Here is a 20,175-nt window from a genome sequence, read left to right as displayed (position 1 = left end):
CAGAACACCATCCTCGCCATACACGGTGTTGATAGTGCACTGCTTCCCCTTCCTGAGGCGGCGGATGGTGGTCCAGAATTGCTTCGAAGCCGTCCGGAAGTCATTTTCCATGGCCTCACCGAACTCCTCCCATGTCCAAGTTTTTGCCTCTGCGACCGCTGAAGCCGCACACCGCTTGGCCTGTCGGTACCTGTCCGCTGCCTCAGGAGTCCTATGAGCCAAAAGAACCCGATAGGACTCCTTCTTCAGCTTGACGGCATCCCTCACCGCCGGTGTCCACCAACGGGTTCTAGGATTACCGCCACGACAAGCACCAACTACCTTGCGGCCACAGCTCCAATCAGCCGCCTCGACAATAGAGGCGCGGAACATGGTCCATTCGGACTCAATGTCCAGCACCTCTCTCGTGACATGTTCAAAGTTCTTCCGGAGGTGGGAATTGAAACTCTCTCTGACAGGAGACTCTGCCAGACGTTCCCAGCAAACCCTCACAATGCGTTTGGGCCTGCCAGGTCTGTCAGGTATCCTCCCCCACCATCGCAGCCAACTCACCACCAGGTGGTGATCGGTAGAAAGCTCCGCCCCTCTCTTCACCCGAGTGTCCAAAACATGAGGCCGCAAATCCGATGACACAACTACAAAGTCGATCATGGAACTGCGGCCTAGGGTGTCCTGGTGCCAAGTGCACATATGGACACCTTTATGTTTGAACATGGTGTTCGTTATGGACAATCTGTGACGGGCACAAAAGTCCAATAACAAAACACCGCTCGGGTTCAGATCCGGGCAGCCATTCTTCCCGATCACGCCTCTCCAGGTTTCACTGTCGCTGCCAACATGAGCATTGAAGTCCCCCAGTAGAACGAGGGAATCACCCGGGGGAGCACTCTCAAGTACTCCCTCGAGTGAATCCAAAAAGGGTGGGTACTCTGAGCTGCGGTTTGCGCTTACGCGGAGGGAAGCTACCCTCTCGTCCACCGGGTTGAACTCCAACGTGCAGGCTCTGAGCCGGGGGCAAACAAGAATTCCCACCACAGCCCGTCGCCTCTCACTGCCGGCAACGCCAGAGTGGAAGAGAGTCCAGCCCCTCTCGAGAGAACTGGTTCCAGAGCCCTTGCTGTGCGTCGAAGTGAGTCCGACTATATCTAGCCGGAACTTCTCCACCTCGCGCACTAGCTCAGGCTCCTTCCCCCCCAGCGAGGTGACGTTCCACGTCCCAAGAGCTAGCTTCTGTAACCGAGGATCGGACCGCCAAGTGCCCTGCCCTCGGCTGCCGCCCAGCTCACATCGCACCCGACCTCTATGACCCCTGCTATGGGTGGTGAGCCCATTGGAGGGGGTACCCACGTTGCCTCTTCGGGCTGTGCCCGGCCGGGCCCCATGGGGACAGGCCCGGCCACCAGGCGCTCGCCATCGTGCCCCACCTCCGGGCCTGGCTCCAGAGGGGGGCCCCGGTGACCCGCGTCCGGGCAAGGGAAATCTGGGTTCCTTGTTTGTTTTCTTCATAGAGGTCTTCGAGCAAGGTCCTTGAGGGTGCATGGGAGTTTGCCCAACCAGTCTACATGTGTTTTGTGGACTTGGAGAAGGCATTCGACCGTGTCCCTCGGGAAGTCCTGTGGGGAGTGCTCAGAGAGTATGGGGTATCGGACTGTCTGATAGTGGCAGTCCGCTCCCTGTATGATCAGTGCCAGAGCTTGGTCCGCATTGCCAGTAGTAAGTCGGACACGTTTCCAGTGAGGGTTGGACTCCGCCAAGGCTGCCCTTTGTCACCGATTCTGTTCATAACTTTTATGGACAGAATTTCTAGGCGCAGTCAAGGCGTTGAGGGGATCTGGTTTGGTGGCTGCAGGATTAGGTCTCTGCTTTTTGCAGATGATGTGGTCCTGATGGCTTCATCTGGCCAGGATCTTCAGCTCTCACTGGATCGGTTCGCAGCTGAGTGTGAAGCGACTGGGATGAGAATCAGCACCTCCAAGTCCGAGTCCATGGTTCTCGCCCGGAAAAGGGTGGAGTGCCATCTCCGGGTTGGGGAGGAGATCTTGCCCCAAGTGGAGGAGTTCAAGTACCTCGGAGTCTTGTTCACGAGTGAGGGAATAGTGGATCGTGAGATTGACAGGCGGATCGGTGCGGCCTCTTCAGTAATGCGAACGCTGTATCGATCCGTTGTGGTGAAGAAGGAGCTGAGCCGGAAGGCAAAGCTCTCAATTTACCGGTCGATCTACGTTCCCCTCCTCACCTATGGTCATGAGCTTTGGGTTATGACCGAAAGGACAAGATCACGGGTACAAGCGGCCGAAATGAGTTTCCTCCGCCGGGTGGCGGGGCTCTCCCTTAGAGATAGGGTGAGAAGCTCTGCCATCCGGGAGGAGCTCAAAGTAGAGCCGCTGCTCCTCCACATCGAGAGGAGCCAGATGAGGTGGTTCGGGCATCTGATCAGGATGCCACCCGAACGCCTCCCTAGGGAGGTGTTTAGGGCACGTCCGACCGGTAGGAGGCCGCGGGGAAGACCCAGGACACGTTGGGAAGACTATGTCTCCCGGCTGGCCTGGGAACGCCTCGGAGTCCCACAGGAGGAGCTGGACGAGGTGGCTGGGGGGAGGGAAGTCTGGGCTTCCCTGCTTGGGCTGCTGCCCCCGCGACCCGACCTCGGATGAGCGGAGGAAGATGGATGGATGGAAGTGTTTAGGCCCACTTACAATGACAATAACAAAAAATATTGTTTTTCATGAATTGTGTACTTGTATTGTTTGTCTGGGTGGAGGTCCTGCTTTGGAAATAGTTTGTACCCCTTTCAGACATTGCATTTAGTTCCCATTAAAACATTCACATGGTGCACAATGAGATGTAAGCAGGGGATCATGTGTACATTCCTGCAACTTCCTGTTTGTAAAAAAAAAATATTTTTATTAGTATGTATTTAATATATTAACAGCATTTAATGATTAATATTTATAAATTAAGATTCCTAATAAATGACACTAGAATAGGCACACATTTGATTGGTAAATCATAGAGTAACGACCTGGAATTACACTGTATGTGTGGTGTTGGAGTTGTCCGACTTTTTGTGTGGCTGTAAACGCATCACTGGCTAAGTGCCATATGTGCATGTGTTGGGGCAAGTGAGAAAGAGCGAGCGGCTGCTGTTGATATAACAGTGATGTGTTTATGGCCGACAATAAAGAGTTTTGCTCAGTAAAGTGATGGATGGAATTCATGTCCTCAAAGCGTCTCGACAGACGTATTGTTATATTTGAACAATGATGACGAAAATGGTTTTCTCTGTCGTGTCCATGTCGTGTCGAAAATTGTTATGCGCTTATTTTTTTATTTGTTTTTGTGCGTGGCATAGATTTGTCGTGCGCAGAGGACGCTTGAGCAGTGCGCAATTGCACAGGCACGCTCCTTAGAGGGAACGTTGCTGTCAATTATCTTATATACTCTTTCATTTTAGACTTCTAGAGTGTTTGATTATCACATCACTCTAAATGTATAGACTATAAAGTTCACAAACATAAAGAGGGATGCTAATGGGCCAGGCCAATCTTTCCTTATCTCTAAACTAAAACTGGGGAAACGTGTAGAGTGTTCTGGGCTTCAGACATGATTTTGTGTCAGAATTTCTTGAGGAAAAAATGCCTGGTTAGGCTTTGTGTATGTAGTGTGTGCCTTTCTTGCTTTACAGCTATGCTGTTATTATGCTGTTTGTTACTTATGTACGTTATGTTGCAGCTATTTAAAATAGTTTTGTCAATTTGTTCTGGCCAGAAACAAATTGGCCTTTGTAACATATCTTTGTCTTTGTGTGTTGTATGTCGACCACATTGCTTAGCAGAGTTCAGTGATACAAATGTATGTCAAGTTGATCAACAGATTGTATTATTCTCCAGTGCAATAACAGTACTGAAATGAAGGCTAAAAGGGCATTAATTGGAGCTTTAAAAAAAAAAGAAGAAAAAAAGAAGTAACTAAATAGTTACTTTTCACAGTAACGCATTACTTTTTGGTGTAAGTAACTGAGTTAGTAACTGAGTTACTTTTGAAATGAAGTAAATAGTAACTATAACTAGTTACTGTTTTTCAGTAACTAACCCAACACTGCGTTTGACCCACTCATGAGCCACTCCTCGTATTCCATATTTGTACAGTTTGTCTAGTAATATTTCATGATCATGCATATCAAACGCTTTTTGAAGATCTACACACATACTTACTAAATATTGTTTTTATCTATTGCATCTGAAATTTCTTCCGCCAAATCAATTATTGCTGTTGCAGTCAAGTGGTTAGGACGGAACCCATATTTACTAATAGACTTAGACTTAGAGTTCCTTTTTTTATTTTTTTATTTTTTTATTGTCTTTCAAATTTGAGCTTTACAGCACAGATAAGAACAAAATTTCGTTACATAAGCTCATGGTAGTGCAGGATAAAAAAGTAATAAGGTGCATATATAAATAAATAAATATATATAAATAATATATAAATATATATATAAAATAAATAAATATGTATATATAAATATACATAAATAAATAAATAGATTAATGTACAGATAAATATATTGCACTTTTTCACATGCGTCCACGTTTATGGATGTATGTTGTATTGTCTTTTGTATTCCAGCGAGTTAATCCATTTTGGGGGGAGTTGAGGGGATAATTTAATTATGATGCGTTCAAGAGTCTTACGGCCTGAGGGAAGAAGCTGTTACAGAACCTGGTGGTTCTGCTTCGGAGGCAGCGGAACCTCTTTCTAGAGTCTAATGCTTGAGATATTATATTTATCAATGACTGTCCATCCATCCATCCATTTTCTTCCGCTTATCCGAGGTTGGGTCGCGGGGTAAGCAGCCTAAGCAGGGAAGCCCAGACTTACCTCTCCCCAGCCACTTTGTCCAGCTCCTTCTGGGGGATCCTGAGGCATTCCCAGGCCAGCCGGGAGACCTAGTCTCCCCAACGTGTCCTGGGTCCTCCCCGTGGTCTCCTCCCGGTCAAACATGCCCTAACATGTCTTGGGTGCATCCTGAGCAAATGCCTGAACCACCTCATCTAGCTCCTCTCGATGTTGAGGAGCAGCGGCTTTACTTTGAGCTCCTCCGAAATGACAGAGCTTCTCAACCTATCTCTTAGGGAGAGCCCCGCCACCCGATGGAGGAAACTCCTTTTGGCCACTTGTACCCATGATTTTGTCCTTTTGATCATAACCCAAAGCTCATGACCATAAGTAAGGATGGAAACATAGATCGACCAGTACATTGAGAGCTTCGCCTTCCGTCTCAGCTTCTTCTTCACTACGATGGACCGATGAAGGTCCGCATCACTGCAGAAACAGTAGCGATCCGCCTGTCATTCTCACAATCCATTCTTCCCTCACTCTTGAACAAGACTCTGAGGTACTTGAACTCCTCCACTTGGGGTAAGATCTCCTCCCCAACACGGAGAACCATGGACCTGGGTTTGTAGGTGCTGATTCTCATCCCAGTCGCTTCACACTCGGCTGCGAACTGATCCAGTGGGAACTAAAGATCCTGGCCAGATGAAGCCATGAGGACCACATCATTTGCAAAAAGCACAGACCTAATCCTGCAGCCCCAAACCAGATCCCCTCAATGCCCTGACTGCGCCTATAAATTTTGTCCATAAAAGTTATGAACAGAATTGGTGACAAAGGGCAGCCCTGGCGCAGTCTAACCCTCAATGGAAATGGATCCGACTTACTTAATGCGGACACTGATCATACAGGGAGCGAACCGCCACAATCAGATGGTCCGATACCCCAAACTCTCTGAGCACTCCCCACAGGACTTCCCCAGGGGAATGGTTGAAGGCCTTCTCTAAGTCCACGAAGCAGGAGACGACCAGCACGAACCACACTGCTCCTCCTGAATCCGAGATTCGACTATCCGGCGTAGCCACCTCTGCAGTACACCTGAATAGACCTTACTGGGAAGGCTGAGGAGTGTGATCCCACAATAGTTAGAACACACCCTCCGCTTCCCCTCCTTAAAGAAAGGAACCACCACCCCGGTCTGCCATATCAGAGGCACCGCCCCCGATGTCCACGCATTGCTGCAGAGTCTTGTCAACCAAGACAGCCCCACAACATCCAGAGCCTTAAGGAACTCCAGGCGGATCTCCTCCACCCCCGGGGCCCTGCCACCGAGGAGTTTTTTAACTATCTCGGCAACCTCAGGCCCAGAAATAGGAGAGCCTACCACAGATTCCCCAGGCACTGCTTCCTCATAGGAAGACATGATGGTGGGATTGAGGAGGTCCTCAAATATTCCCTCTGCCAATCCACACCATCCAGAGTCGAGGTCAGCAGCACACCATCCCCACTATATAAGGTGTCATATGCTATATATGTTATATGCTTATATGCTTACCCCTCCTGAGGCAGCAGATGATGGTCCAGAATTGCTTCAAAGCCATCCAGAAGTCTTTTTTCATGGTTTCGCTGAACTCTTCCCATGTCCGAGTTTTCGCCTATGCAACTACCAAACCCGCGTGCCGCTTGGCCTGTCGGTACCTGTCCGCTGCCTCTAGGGTCCCATGAGCCAAAAGAACCCGATAGGACTCCTTCTTCAGCTTGACGGCATCCCTCACCACTGGTGTCCACTCGTGGGTTCTGGAATTACTGCCACGACAGGCACCAACCACTTTGCGGACACAGCTCTGATCGGCCGCCTCGACAATAGAGGTATGGAACACGGTCCTTTCGGACTCAATGTCCAGCGCCTCCCTCGTGACATGTTCAAAGTTCTTCCGGAGGTGGGAATTGAAACTCTCTCTGACAGGAGACTCTATTAGATGTTCCCAGCAGACCCTCACCATGCGTTTGGGCTTGCCAGTTGTGACCAGCATCCTCACCCACCATCAGAGCCAACTCGCAACCAGATGTTGATAGGTAAACATTTCCGCCCCTCTCTTCACCCGAGTGTCCAAAAATGAGACTGCAAATCCGTTGACACAACTACAAAGTCGATCATGAAACCGTGGCCAAAGGGGTCCTGATGCCAAGTGCACATATGGACACCCTTATGTATTGAACATGGTGTTCGTTTTAGACAGTCTGTGACGAACACAAAAGTCCAATAACAAAACACCTACTCTTCAGGTTTCACTGTCGTTGCCAATGTGATCATTGAAGTCACCCAGCAGAACAAGGCAATAACCAGAGGGAGCACTCTCCAGTAATTCCTCGAGGGATCCCAAAAGGGTGGGTAATCTGAGCTGCTGTTCAGTGCAAACAGGCGGCGGGAAACTACCCTTCAACTCCAATTTACAGGCTCTGAGCCGGGGGGCAACAAGAATTGCCACCCCAACCCGTCGCCTCTCACTGCGTGCAACGCCAGAGTGGAAGAGTCCAGCCCTTCTCGAGAGGACTGGTTCCTACTTTGCATCGAAGTGAGTCCGACTGGATCTCGCCAGAAGTTCTCCACCTTGTGCACCAGCTAAGGCTCCTTGTGCACCAGCTAAGGCTCCTTTCCCCCCACCCCCCAGCGAGGTGACGTTCCACGTCCCAAGAGCTAGCTTCTATAGCCGAGGGGTCTACCTTCAGCTGCCGCCCAGGTCACACTGCACCCGACCTCTATGGCCCCTCCTATTAGTGGTGAGCCTATTGGAGGGGGAACCCACATTACCTTTCCGTGCTCACCATTGAGCCCCACCTCTGGGCCTGTCTCCAGAGGGGCCAGCGTCCGGGCCAGGGAAATCTGGGTCCTTCAATTTGACTTTCCATAGAGATCTTCGAGCTGCTCTTTGTGTAATCCCTCACCGAGGTTTTGTTTGTCTTGGGAGACCCTAGCAGGAGGCATAGAAAGCCCCCGGACAACATAGTTCCTCGGATCATTGGGACACATAAACTCCTCTACCACAATAAGGTGCCAGCTTATGAATGTATTCAACCTAACAGCAAACAATTGCTCTAAGACTTTTGAGAAGTGATCTTCGTCTGTAAAAGGAGAACTCGCGCTTGTTTCGACATTTGGAAAGTGGTTTTACTTCAGCAATTTTCATAAAATCTGGGAATACTCCCTCCTTGAATGACAAGTTACAAATGAGTTCAATAACTCATTGTGCAACAATAATAAATGGTTCAATAACTAAATCTAAGATGTTCTTTATAGATGTCATGTTCATGTGTACATAATCGTTTGAGATCATATTTGGATACTGCTTCATAATTTGTAATATTTCAAACTTCTCCACTTTATCAAGAAAAATACAACCAATATGATCTATTATCTCAGCTGCATTCGGGTGGAAGGCGGTGTACACCCTGGACAAGTCGCCACCTCATTACAGGGCCAACACAGATAGACATACAACATTCAGGCTCCAGCGACCCCCGCGACCCCAAAAGGGACAAACGGTAGAAATTGGATGGATGGATGGATGATCTATTATTGTTTTTCCCATTATATTGTCAAGTTTAACTTTTGCCATTTGTTTAACCAAAGTTGGGCTGATGTTGACAAAAAATGTATTACAATTATTTACTGTTGGCAGGAGCTCTGGACTCTTGTGTCATCCTTTTGTGTTCCTGGTGTTTCCATCTTGTTTTCATGTGTATTTTTTTTTTTGCCTTTTGGTTCGGGACCCTTTGGTGCTGTGCGACAAGGGGTGGCACTTTCGTAACTTCTGCGGTGCTTTTTTGTGGGCTTCTGGATCTGCCTACCGGTAGCCTTTTGGCCATGGAGACCAGCTGCTGGGTCTCTGCCACACCAGAGTACGTTTGGAGAGACTGTAGGAGAGGAGATGCGGATGAAGAGACAGGGCTGCAGAGCTGGCGCTGGGCACCGGCACGGACGGGCTTCACAGTGTCTTGGCTGAATGAGCGTGAATTGGACGCATCCTCGCTCATGCATGCGGACTGGATACTGTCCGAGAGTTGGTGGGCGGCTGAGGGTGGAGTCGGCTCTCTTGGTTTTTTTGTTGGGTCTGTTCCTGTCTCTGGCCATGCTCCCCCCCACCCCAGCAGACGATGGTGTGGAGCACTGCAGAGGCCACCACAGTGTGTGTGGGTGTTGAAATTATGTTTTTGTTTGGTTGCTTGTCTATGCATGGTGCAATTGTATGTGCGCAATGTATATTATTGGTTGATTAGTTTTTGTTTTTTTGTTGTTTTACTTTTGTGGCTGTGTGTAGAAGTGGCACTGCTGGAGTGGCAGCTGGTTGCATCATATCTGCTCTTTTAATGTCTTTAAAGTCCTTTGTGTTCTTTGATGTTTCCCTCTCTTACTTCTTCTGCTATGGCTATGAGTTTTTTTCCCTTGGCCTCAGTCTGGACACCCTCTACAGGGGCCCAGGCTCAGACTGAATATCCATCCATCGATTTTCTACCGCTTGTCCCTTTTGGGGTCGCGGGGGGTGCTGGAGATATATATATTTTTTCAACTCCCCCCACACACCTCACCAGCGTTTACCTGTTTCTCACCTTTTTTGTAAGGGGTGCCGGAAGTTGGCAGACCCGTAAGCGATCCTGTTCTGTCTACCTGTAATGTTTGTCTACTATTGAAAGGGTTTGTGATGAAAATTTTAATTTCCCCTCGGGGATTGATAAAGTACCCAGCTAACACGGAACGTTTCAGTAACCTTCCTGTGTAGTTCCCATTTGGTTTCGTCCAGAGGGAACGTTCGGGGAATGTTCTGAGAATGTTTGCAATAAAGTTGACAAATAACCTGAACATAACATTGGTTTGCATGTTCTACGAACGTTCCGGGAATGTTCTGAGAATGTTTGCAATAAAGTTGACAAATAACCTGAACATAACATTGGTTTGCATGTTCTACGAACGTTCCGGGAATGTTCTTAGTTTTGGGTCAGATAGTGGGTCAATGTTGTGCGCATGCTCGTTGAAGTCTTCCGCTGTGCAGACAAAGAAAACATCGAACGCCATTTTGAACATCGAGTGTGTTATCCAGCATTATCTAGCTGTGTTGGCTACCATCCGGTTACAAAACGTAAGTAAATGGGAAGAAACAAATGTAAAGCTTGTTCCCACACATGATTTTGAAATGTTTAGAAGGGTTTCAAGCCCTCAGTTGGGTTTTATTTTGATTGCAATGCGCGGCTTTTCCAACGGCTGCGCCACACAAATGCCCACATATGACAGATTTCTGCAGCGCATCTGACAAACCTCAACATTGTCGACTTTTGTTTCATTTCTATCTCCAAAGTATTTTGATATCAAAAATGTTTTCGCGACAAGGAGCACTTCAATTATGAGCCAGAAATGTAAGAAAAGATGAAAAGGGCCGCTAGTTATTTAAAAGGTATTTTATTTTTAAAGTGCAGTTGTCGATCGGAAGTTGCAAACTTCTTGCGCATGCGCAAACACATGGAACAGTGGTGAAGCGGAAAGTCCAAGATGGCGGACTAAACGACGTGGCTTTCCGGAGAAGTTTCACATTTACGACCTTATAGATTCAAAAATAGCATCAAATACCTCAACTATTCGCATTATCTTAAGCCCACCGAACTGACTTTGAGTGTGGAGCGATGGCGTGTCATGTAAAGTGAAGATTGAAGACGTGATAGAAGATGGACTATGCTAATGGCGACGTCCGCTAAAAGAGAACATGAAAGAGAATCAGCGCCACCAACGGAGAACAATCTGAAAAGCGAAGATGAAGGTGAGTGTGTTGCGTTCCCTCATTTGAAAGTTGTTTGAATTGTAGCTGAGATAGGCTCCAGCGCCCCTCGCGACGCCGAAGGGAATAAGCGGTAGAAAATGGATGGATGGATGGATGAATTCCAAGCCCTAAAAATAGAAATTAGCCGACTTTGTTGAACAATGTAAACAAAGAACCTCGATCCAAAATGTCGGAAATGTCTGTTAGAAGTTAGTAGCAGTAGTAAACAGTAAACATGTCATGCGCATCATTAAACCCAGTAGATACTAACTTCAGTGGAAAGTGTATGCACCCATATTGACAGCATGCTCACTTAACAAATTACAACTGAAGTTGTTTAATTAACACTGAACATTTTGTTATGCTTTCAGATGGTTGTGTACGTTGTGGTGGAGTTTTTGGGAGAACACACAGTTAGTGCTGTACCGGAGATTTGGACTGCAGAGGATGAAGAGGTATGCATAAATAACTGTTAAAGGTGTTTTCATCATTTGTCATAGATTTCTGGTCAATTAGCGTGCTAGATTTAATTGATTTTGTATGGGAGTTTGATGCACTTTTTGACAGTGCCGAATGTTCTTGCTTCACAGGGACTGTTCTGCTACTGGCCATCAACCAACGTTTCAACAAGAATCAAGCGAGGCGAGATGCCGGACAAGGAGTTGTGGGGCAAGATTGGAATCAGAATCTTCCCTCATTCCTTCACCGGTAAGAGCAAACTGGTCACAGCAAACCAAATAATGTTACCTGGCACTGTGAAAATTTCGATTCATCTCTTGAATACATGTACACTAGTCTTGTTATGACAATTTATTTGCTATATTCTATAAATTTCTCTGTTATAGAGTGCTATGAGAAGGCCTTGCGGTATGCAAAACAGACAGTTTTCTTCCAACATAGAGTCGGAGCAAGAAGACCCCAAAGGTAAAAGAAAGCGCTGGACACCTGAGCGCTACCGAGAGGCTGAAGACATGGATGGTGATGGTTCGTACCAAGTTGTTCTGATTTCTGAATCATGATTGTGATGAAGTAGGTTTTCAGACCACCAAGCAATTGAAGAAATTTTTTCCATTCACCTGTTTCAGACGAAAATGATGAGTCACCCGAAAAGAGACCTAAACATGATGAGATACAGAACTATGTGGTGCCTTTGCCCAACGCACCAGTATATGCAGGGCGCCCCAAAGATCCGCACTCAAGACGCCGCTCGCTGACTCCAAGCAGCACCCACACCCCTTCATCCAACAACCAACGCTCAAGACGCCGCGCTCGCTGAGTCCTGAGTCCAAGCAAGACCCACACCCCTTCATCCAAGGACCAACGCTCAAGACGCCGCTCGCTGAGTGCGCTGAGTCCAAGCAAGACCCACACCCCTTCATCCAAGAACCAACGCTCTAGACGCCGCTCGCTGAGTGCGCTGAGTCCAAGCAAGACCCACACCTCTTCGTCCAAGGATCAACGAAGACGCCGCTCGCCAACTCCAAGCAGGACGATCACCCCTTCATCCAAGGACCAACGCTCAAGACGCCGCTCACTGAGTCCAAGCAAGACCCACACCCCTTCGTCCAAGAACCAATGCTCAAGACACCGCTCGCTGAGTCCGCTCAGTCCAAGCAGGACCCACACCCCTTCGTCCAAGGGCCAACGCTCAAGACGCCGCTCGCCGACTCCAAGCATCTCACAGGCTTCTGGCTCTGGGTCAAGAAGACATGCTCATGCCAATGAAGGTTTGTCCATTCATAATAATGATGAGGGGCGTGCAAGGAAAACAATCTGTGTGCCATCCTAAAACATGTGTAATGAATCAAATATCACCCACTAACTGATGTGTAGTTTGTTTTTTGCCAATATGGGAGTCGCAACAACTTGCACAGCAACATATTTTACCTTTATGGAGAATTTTGATTTGTATTATTGCAGAAGTCCAGTCCAACATAAACCTACAAACCATTTTGAGCAACCAAGACGAGATCCTGCGGCTGCTGAGAGGTATTTCTGCAAAATCCACTGGGGGCGAACCAGTTGACGTTCGTGATTTAATCCCAGAGAAACAGTGGAACAACTCAATCTACTCTGTGAAAAACTGCAGGCAGATGAAGACTTTCGACGGAAACTGGTACATAATTATAGCCATTACAATCATGTACCATTGTTTATTTATAAAATAAATATTTAAACGTTAACGACTTAATGGGGCCATGTTTTTAATGGCCCCATATTTTCCACAGTCCTTTTGTACATCTAATACACTCCTAAATGTATGATTTGCGTAAATAAGCAGAATGAAGAGATTAAGTGTTGGAATAATTGTTTGTAAGTTATCACAAAAGAAACGTTGTATTACAGTATGTTCCTGATAAGAAGATGAATGCTGTCTTTCGAGGCCTAACAAGAGAAAGAAGGCTTGTGAAACGCCACTGTGATTTCAACACGGACAGATGGCAGGATCTGCTCAACTTCCAGAGGAACTCTCTTTGAAGTGTTAAACGAACTCTCTTTGAAGTATTTCACAAACTCTCTTCCAACTATTTGGTAAACGAGGTCAACGCTATTTACGACCCGCTGCCCTCTTGAAGTCGCTGTGGTCAGGAGACGGGAGGGGTTATCCATTGTCCTCCAACACCTGCCCCAGCTGGATCCAGGAAGAGCCCAAGCCCGAGAAATCCTCTTCTTGGTCTTCAAAGCGACCGAAAACAATGACTGTTTTACATACTTCCCATTCCTGCTGTGACATGTGTTGGTGCGTGAACATTGAACATCTGAATAAAGGAGGAGACGAAAACCTTCTTCGTCAGAGCGTGGTGCAGGACTGTACAGAGAGTGCAGTGGCCATGTCTCTCCTCAATATTGAGTCCAAATTGAATTCTGTCTCTGTTTGATTCCTTGCCTTTTGTCTTGTTTAATAGATGTCCTCAGTGTTTTAACGTGACATGAAGTAATTAAAGTTTAATATAGAGATACTTAATGTATGCTCTAATTTTAATATTTTTGTTTTGGTCTCTCGTTTTTTTGCAGATCAAAGCCCTCAGTGCCATTGGTGGAGCCAACTTTGTGGATGGGGTGAGGGCGATCGTCAAGAACATTGGACAGAACAAGCTCTGGGAAAACTACAGCCTAAAAGGGATGAAGGGCAAACTGCCATTGAAAGACCTCTCCATATGCAGGGTCATAGTCAGTAAGTTACACTTTACTTTTTTAAAACTGTGTTGAATACAGCATGCCAGTAAAATAATGAAAACAAACTGTGAAATGGCCCAAATTCCCCTGCATTCAAAGTTGAGGTTTTCTTAGCAAGAGTATACATGAAAAAAATGCATACTCCACTCAAGTAAATCTTTTGTTTAATTATGTTTAACTCTGGTTGTTATTGCATACATTATTTCAGAAGCATGCCAGATGACATTCAAGTCTGTCAAAACCCAAGAGGTCCATGACGAGCTAACGGAGGTGCTGAAGTATGCCCCCCACAGGCGCGGAGGATCCAAGCACAAGGTAAATATTTAAAACAAAAGACATGGACCATATACATAATTTCATCATGATGTATTATCTTCTTTGCATAGCCACATCGAGAGGAGCCAGATGAGGTGGTTCGGGCATCTGGTCAGGATGCCACCCGATCGCCTCCCTCGGGAGGTGTTTAGGGCACGTCCGACCGGTAGGAGGCCACGGGGAAGACCCAGGACACGTTGGGAAGACTATGTCTCCCGGCTAGCCTGGGAACGCCTCGGGATCCCCCGGGAGGAGCTGGACGAAGTGGCTGGGGAGAGGGAAGTCTGGGCTACTCTGCTTAGGCTGCTGCCCCCGCGACCCGACCTCGGATAAGCGGAAGAAGATGGATGGATGGATGGCATAGCCAGATTTGTCAATACAAGTTGTCTTAATTGCTGCTTCTAATAACATCTTGCGACATTATTATAAAAATCTCCCATTCATTTCTGTTATTGCAGGCTGGCAAAAGGAAGCGAGACGAGAATAATCATGCGTGAAATTTCGAATGGCACTTGCCTAGCTAGATCAAGTTTAATTATAGACTAATACACCGAATTATAGCTTTATCTGTTTACGCTGTATCAACATTTACTGACTTCAGTTAAATAAAGTCATTCAAATTGCTACACTCGTTTTCTTTGTTGTTTTATTATGCCCAAAGCCTGCATGAATTGAAAGGAATGTCCCCGAGTAATGTTCTTAGACTGTTCTTTTTATGTTATTTTCTAACGTTCAAGAATCACGTTCTGGTAACCAAACAAAAACTCCACAAACGAACGTTCCCACAACGTTCCAATTTAACGTTCTCCAAACTAAACCAGAACGTTCTCCTAACGTTCTCCAAACGTTCTCCAAACGTGCAGTTGTTAGCTGGGTACTTCTGACTCTGATGTATGTATACATGTATACACACATGTTTGTATATGTGTATATATCCACATTATATAGGCATAACTGGATTCTACTATTTATATTTGACATTAGCATGCTAATATAGTTAATACATTCCTTCACTAGCTTAGCCATGCTAACCTGCCCTAGGTGCTCTGTCGTTGGTAAAATGGAGAGAAATAACTGTGGCCAGTAAAGTGTGATGATAGGAATGTCTTAATGGACTCCAGCTGCAGCGCAGAACAAAGACTTACACCCAAGCGCTCCACACAGGGAGCCTACAGCAGTTGGTAGATTTGCTGTTGTACAGTGAAGACCAGAAAAAAACACCAGAACTGGACCTACCGGCACAGGCCCAAAGACTGGGCCTGCCAATGTAGTTGTCACTTGCAGAGTCACGTTTGTGATTAGCAGTGACGTGCGATGAGGTTGATGGCTGGTGAGGCACTGACTTCATCACAGTCAGATTTACAAACATATGAACCCTAAAGAGTATCTTATTCACCATTTGATTGGCAGCAGTTAACGGGTTATGTTTAAAAGCTCATACCAGCATTCTTCCCTGCTTGGCACTCACCATCAAGGGTTGGAATTGGGGGTTAAATCACCAAAAATGATTCCCGGGCGAGGCGCCGCTGCTGCCCACTGCTCCCCTCACCTCCCAGGGGGTGATCAAGGGGATGGGTCATATGCAGAAGACACATTTCACCACACCTAGTGTGTGTGTGACTATCATTGGTACTTTAACTTAACTTTAACTTTACACATACAAACTGTAGCACACAAAAAAGCACATTTAATAAAAAAAATGTTTATTATGGCCATTTTAAGTCCTCAAACATCATCATTAAATTAGTGCACAAAAATCGTTTTTCAATACACATCTTACAATCAAATTTAGCCACTTTCCACCTTCATATTGAGCCACATAAACAAGTTAAACAGTTTACTTACAGACTTATCTTTTCCAAGGCTTGTAAGAGGTAACACAACTTGTCTACTTCTTATTGTCTCATGAACTGAATAACATCGTAAACCGGAAGTGCCCAAACTGATGACGCGCAGAATTTTCCCATCGCCACAAGGTGTCAGTAATAGTCCACAATCAAACGGGCATAACAAAAACTGTTTTATTTTAGTTATGTAATCCTCCATGTAAAAAGTTCAGGCGAGAGGAAAAAATAAACGATCGCTAACTGTTGCTGCTTGTTGTCACTTCTTCTGCAGCCGAGTAGTCGCAAAAATGATCTCTGGGATGATGGGATCACTAGCGCCCTCTACCACCATGAGGCGGGATTACTGCGAGTCTCAGCCAGTGTGTCTTCGCAGCCGTTTTATGATTGCTCAGCACAAGAAATACGTTACACACATACAGTTGTTGACAAAATACACTGTACATTATATACCTCAGCTAACTAAACTATGGAAATGTATAGTATAATTCATATAGCAATACATATAGCACAGCAGGCCAGCAGTTAGCCGAGTCATTGCGCAATCCATGGTGAGGCTCAACTGGCTGCTGATCACCACAAGTCTCTTCTCAGTATTTGAATGGCAAATGTGAAAATTCAGCGATTTTGAATAAAAATTATCTAAAACTGGTGAAGTTAAATGGAAAATAACTTTATAGTATAATTACTGGATACATATAACAATTTAATTAATTGTTTTTCTTTTTACATTTTTTTTCTTTCCATGATGGCACGTGAGGCCCCGCCTCACCTGCCTCCCCTGACTGCACGTCACTGTAAGGAAGAAGGCAAGAACTCAGTCTCTCGCAGTCTGTAAGACACTCTCCAGCAGCTCCTCTCTCCAGCCACCTCCATAGCAGAAGGTGACAGTAATGCATATATCATTTATATCTGATTTATGACACAAAAGACTTCCAAAGTTTGTGAATAAATAGATATGTTCAAAATAATATAGATGGAGATTCCCGAGCCATTTACCTACTCAGTGGCCTAGTGGTTAGAGTGTCCGCCCTGAGATCGGTAGGTTGTGAGTTCAAACCCCGGCCGAGTCATACCAAAGACTATAAAAATGGGACCCATTACCTTCCTGCTTGGCACTCAGCATTAAGGGTTGGAATTGGGGGTTAAATCACCAAAAATGATTCCCGGGCGCAGCCATCGCTGCTGCCCACTGCTCCCCTCACCTCCCAGGAGGTGATCAAGGGTGATGGGTCAAATGCAGAGAATAATTTCGCGTGTTAGTGTGTGTGACAATCATTGGTACTTTAACTTTAACATTAACTTTATTTTGGGAGTTAATGAGCAAGCCAGCCATGTGACCCGTGTTCTGGAGTTAGTAACCAGCGATCCCTTCTCCATCAACAACAGCGCTAATTAAGCAGACTTTGTGAGAGCCAACAACGATTACTTTGAGAAAAATTATGATCCAGTACCTTATATTTTTGAGCCCGAAGCCAAGGAGGATGATCGGTAAGTTTTAGAAGCCTAGTGCTAAACGGAAGCAGATTTATTGAAACACCATAACATCAGCAGCATTGCTAGGTGCTAAACATACAAACTAACTATCCATCCATCCAACAACGCGTTTTTTTGCCATTTCGGGATGTAAAAGTGGACCGGCCTGTCGGTCCATGGCCACATTTGTCTACTACCAGGTGATAGATGCATGAATTTTAATGTATAATTAACTATTAGCAGACGAAGCAGAATCAGCCATTGGTTTAGTGTGTCAACAATAGCAGCGTAAGCTAGCATTAGCTCACAGCTATCAATGCGCCGCTAAAATAGGCCGTATAACAATTTTGCTCATATTTGGTTAATTTTCAAGTAAATGGAATACTGTTGGCGGTTTCTGGATGTTTTTAGAGACAGTTTAATGAGCGCAACAGAGGACCCTCGATCTGTTGACTCAATTTGTAGCTATTTATTTATGATTTTGAATGTTATATGCACGTACAACACTTAAAACTTTTAGCATATCAGTATGTGGAATTAAATTATGGAATGGATTAAGTAAAGAAGTTAAAAATTGTACTGATATGATCCAGTTTAAGAGGTTGTTCAAAATAATAGTAATTACAGAGTACAAAAAAGAAGAATTATGAGAAATACTTTCCTTATTGAAAATAAGATATTCTTCATCTCAGTATGTTAATAATGACTGAATTAATTAATTAATTACATATTACAAAACTGTTGTATACTAATTCATAGATGTTATTTTATTATATAAAAAGGTCAGTAAATGATTCTATATATTTGTAAACGCTTGAAGTGGGAAAGGGGTAGGATTAAATAAGCTTTGCTTCTTCCTACTCCTTTTCGGGCATGATGTAAAATGAAATGATATGAAATTGTGTGATGTATTATGATGTAAGTGTGTTCATGTTCGAAATATACTAAAGAAAGAAAGAAAGAAAGAAATGTATAAAAAAGCCAAACATATGCGCTCTTGTCTTACATGAGGATTGTGAATGATAAACACCACATTTCTTTCCAATGTTTGCGAATTTCCAGTATGACTGATCTGATAACATGGTCAGAGTGCAGACATGTCACTATACTGACGTAGAATCTACAGAAATTGCTAAAGATATTTCGAGTGTGATATTCAAAATGGCTGACTTTATTTGTGGCATTTTGTGATGTTTAGACGGTATTTCTACATACTTTGCGGATTGTAAATACAATTGGATATGGTTTAATGGCTACAATGAAACACATATAAGGTCAACTTGTTTTTCCACTCTACTGGTACTTTAGTACCACTCGACAAATCTTTTATTGATAAAGTATAGGGATCTATTAAATGGTAAATTGATTTATACTTATACAGCACTTTTCTACCTTCAAGGTACTCAAAGCGCTTTGACACTATTTCCACATTCACACACTGATGGCGGGAGCTGCCATGCAAGGCGCTAACCACGACCCATCAGGAGCAAAAGAGAAGTGTCTTGCTCAAGGACGCAAAAGACGTGACTAGGATGGCGGAAGACGGGGATCGAACCAGAAACCCTTAGGTTGCTGACACAGTCGCTCTGACAACGGAGCCACGCCGTCCATTGCATATTTTGATTGTCTTGCACATATCTGTTTTTTGGAAGAAAATCTAGGCCCCTTGCATATTTAGATAGTTTGCGTGCTAATTGCTGCACAACAGCCATCCTGTCTTGGTTGACCACCACTGTTTCTCACTCCCGGGTAGAAGTCACATGATGGAATACAAACAATATGCTTACTCGTCAGAAGACACAATGAAAGAAATATCCCAGCAGGCACAATACATTAAAACAACGTTAAGAACTTGATGTTGAGCAACTCATACCTTATGTTGGAACGATGACGTTTAATCAATGTTGGGTTCTGACGTTGATGTAACCTTTGAAATTTGGTCATTTTACAACACAAATACAGCGTTGAAACAACATGCTTTTTGACAACGTTTAGTCAATGTCAGGTTGTTTATTTATTTATTTATTTATCTATTTACAGACAGACATAATTTTGTATTACAGTATTGTTTCTTTTGTTAGTATCAGAGTCCGTTCTGCAAAAAGGTAATCCCTAGAAGCACACAGTTTGTGAACAGGGACCCACTCTGACGTTGATTTGATCATGGAAATTGATTATTTTCCAACCAACAACGTTGGACATCAATGTCGTTTCAATTTACAAATACAACTATTTGGCAACGTTGTTTCAAACTCAGTTTTAAAGGACGTATGTATAATCAACGTTGTATCAATGCTTGCTGGGATATTTTCAAAGAATGACTTACTTGTAGCACCTGTGTTGGGTTAGTTACTGAAAACCAGTAACTAGTTACAGTTACTAGTTACTTTATTTCAAAAGTAACTCAGTTACTAACTCAGTTACTTACACCAAAACGTAATGCGTTACTGTGAAAAGTAACTATGTAGTTACTTCTTTTTTCCCCCTTTTTTTTTTTAAGGCTCCCATTAATGCCCTTTTAGCCTTCATTTCAGTACTGATATTGCACTGGAGAATAATACAATCTGTGGTCAACTTGACATGCATTTGCATCACTGAACTCAGAAAGCAATGTGGTCTACATACAACACACAAAGACAAAGATATGTTTCAAAGGGCCAATTTATTTCAGGCCAGAACAAATTGACAAAACTATTTTAAATAGCTGCAACATAATGTTATTT

The 20,175-nt window shown here is 44.8% G+C and overlaps 1 long non-coding RNA gene across 1 annotated transcript; it reads left to right on the top strand.

Annotated features, from left to right (window-relative positions):
• Nucleotides 1-12,576: 12,576 nt before the first annotated feature.
• LOC140679543 (uncharacterized) lies at nucleotides 12,577-14,805 on the top strand. Its single transcript, XR_012050965.1, has 4 exons — nucleotides 12,577-12,756; nucleotides 13,656-13,815; nucleotides 14,026-14,132; nucleotides 14,204-14,805. It is a non-coding gene; the product is annotated as an uncharacterized lncRNA (long non-coding RNA).
• Nucleotides 14,806-20,175: the final 5,370 nt, after the last annotated feature.

Source organism: Nerophis lumbriciformis, linkage group LG02, assembly GCF_033978685.3.
Source record: "Nerophis lumbriciformis linkage group LG02, RoL_Nlum_v2.1, whole genome shotgun sequence".
Lineage (NCBI taxonomy): Eukaryota > Metazoa > Chordata > Actinopteri > Syngnathiformes > Syngnathidae > Nerophis > Nerophis lumbriciformis.
The sequence above is the reverse complement of the archived record's forward strand: the minus strand, read 5'-3'. Positions and strand labels throughout refer to the sequence as shown.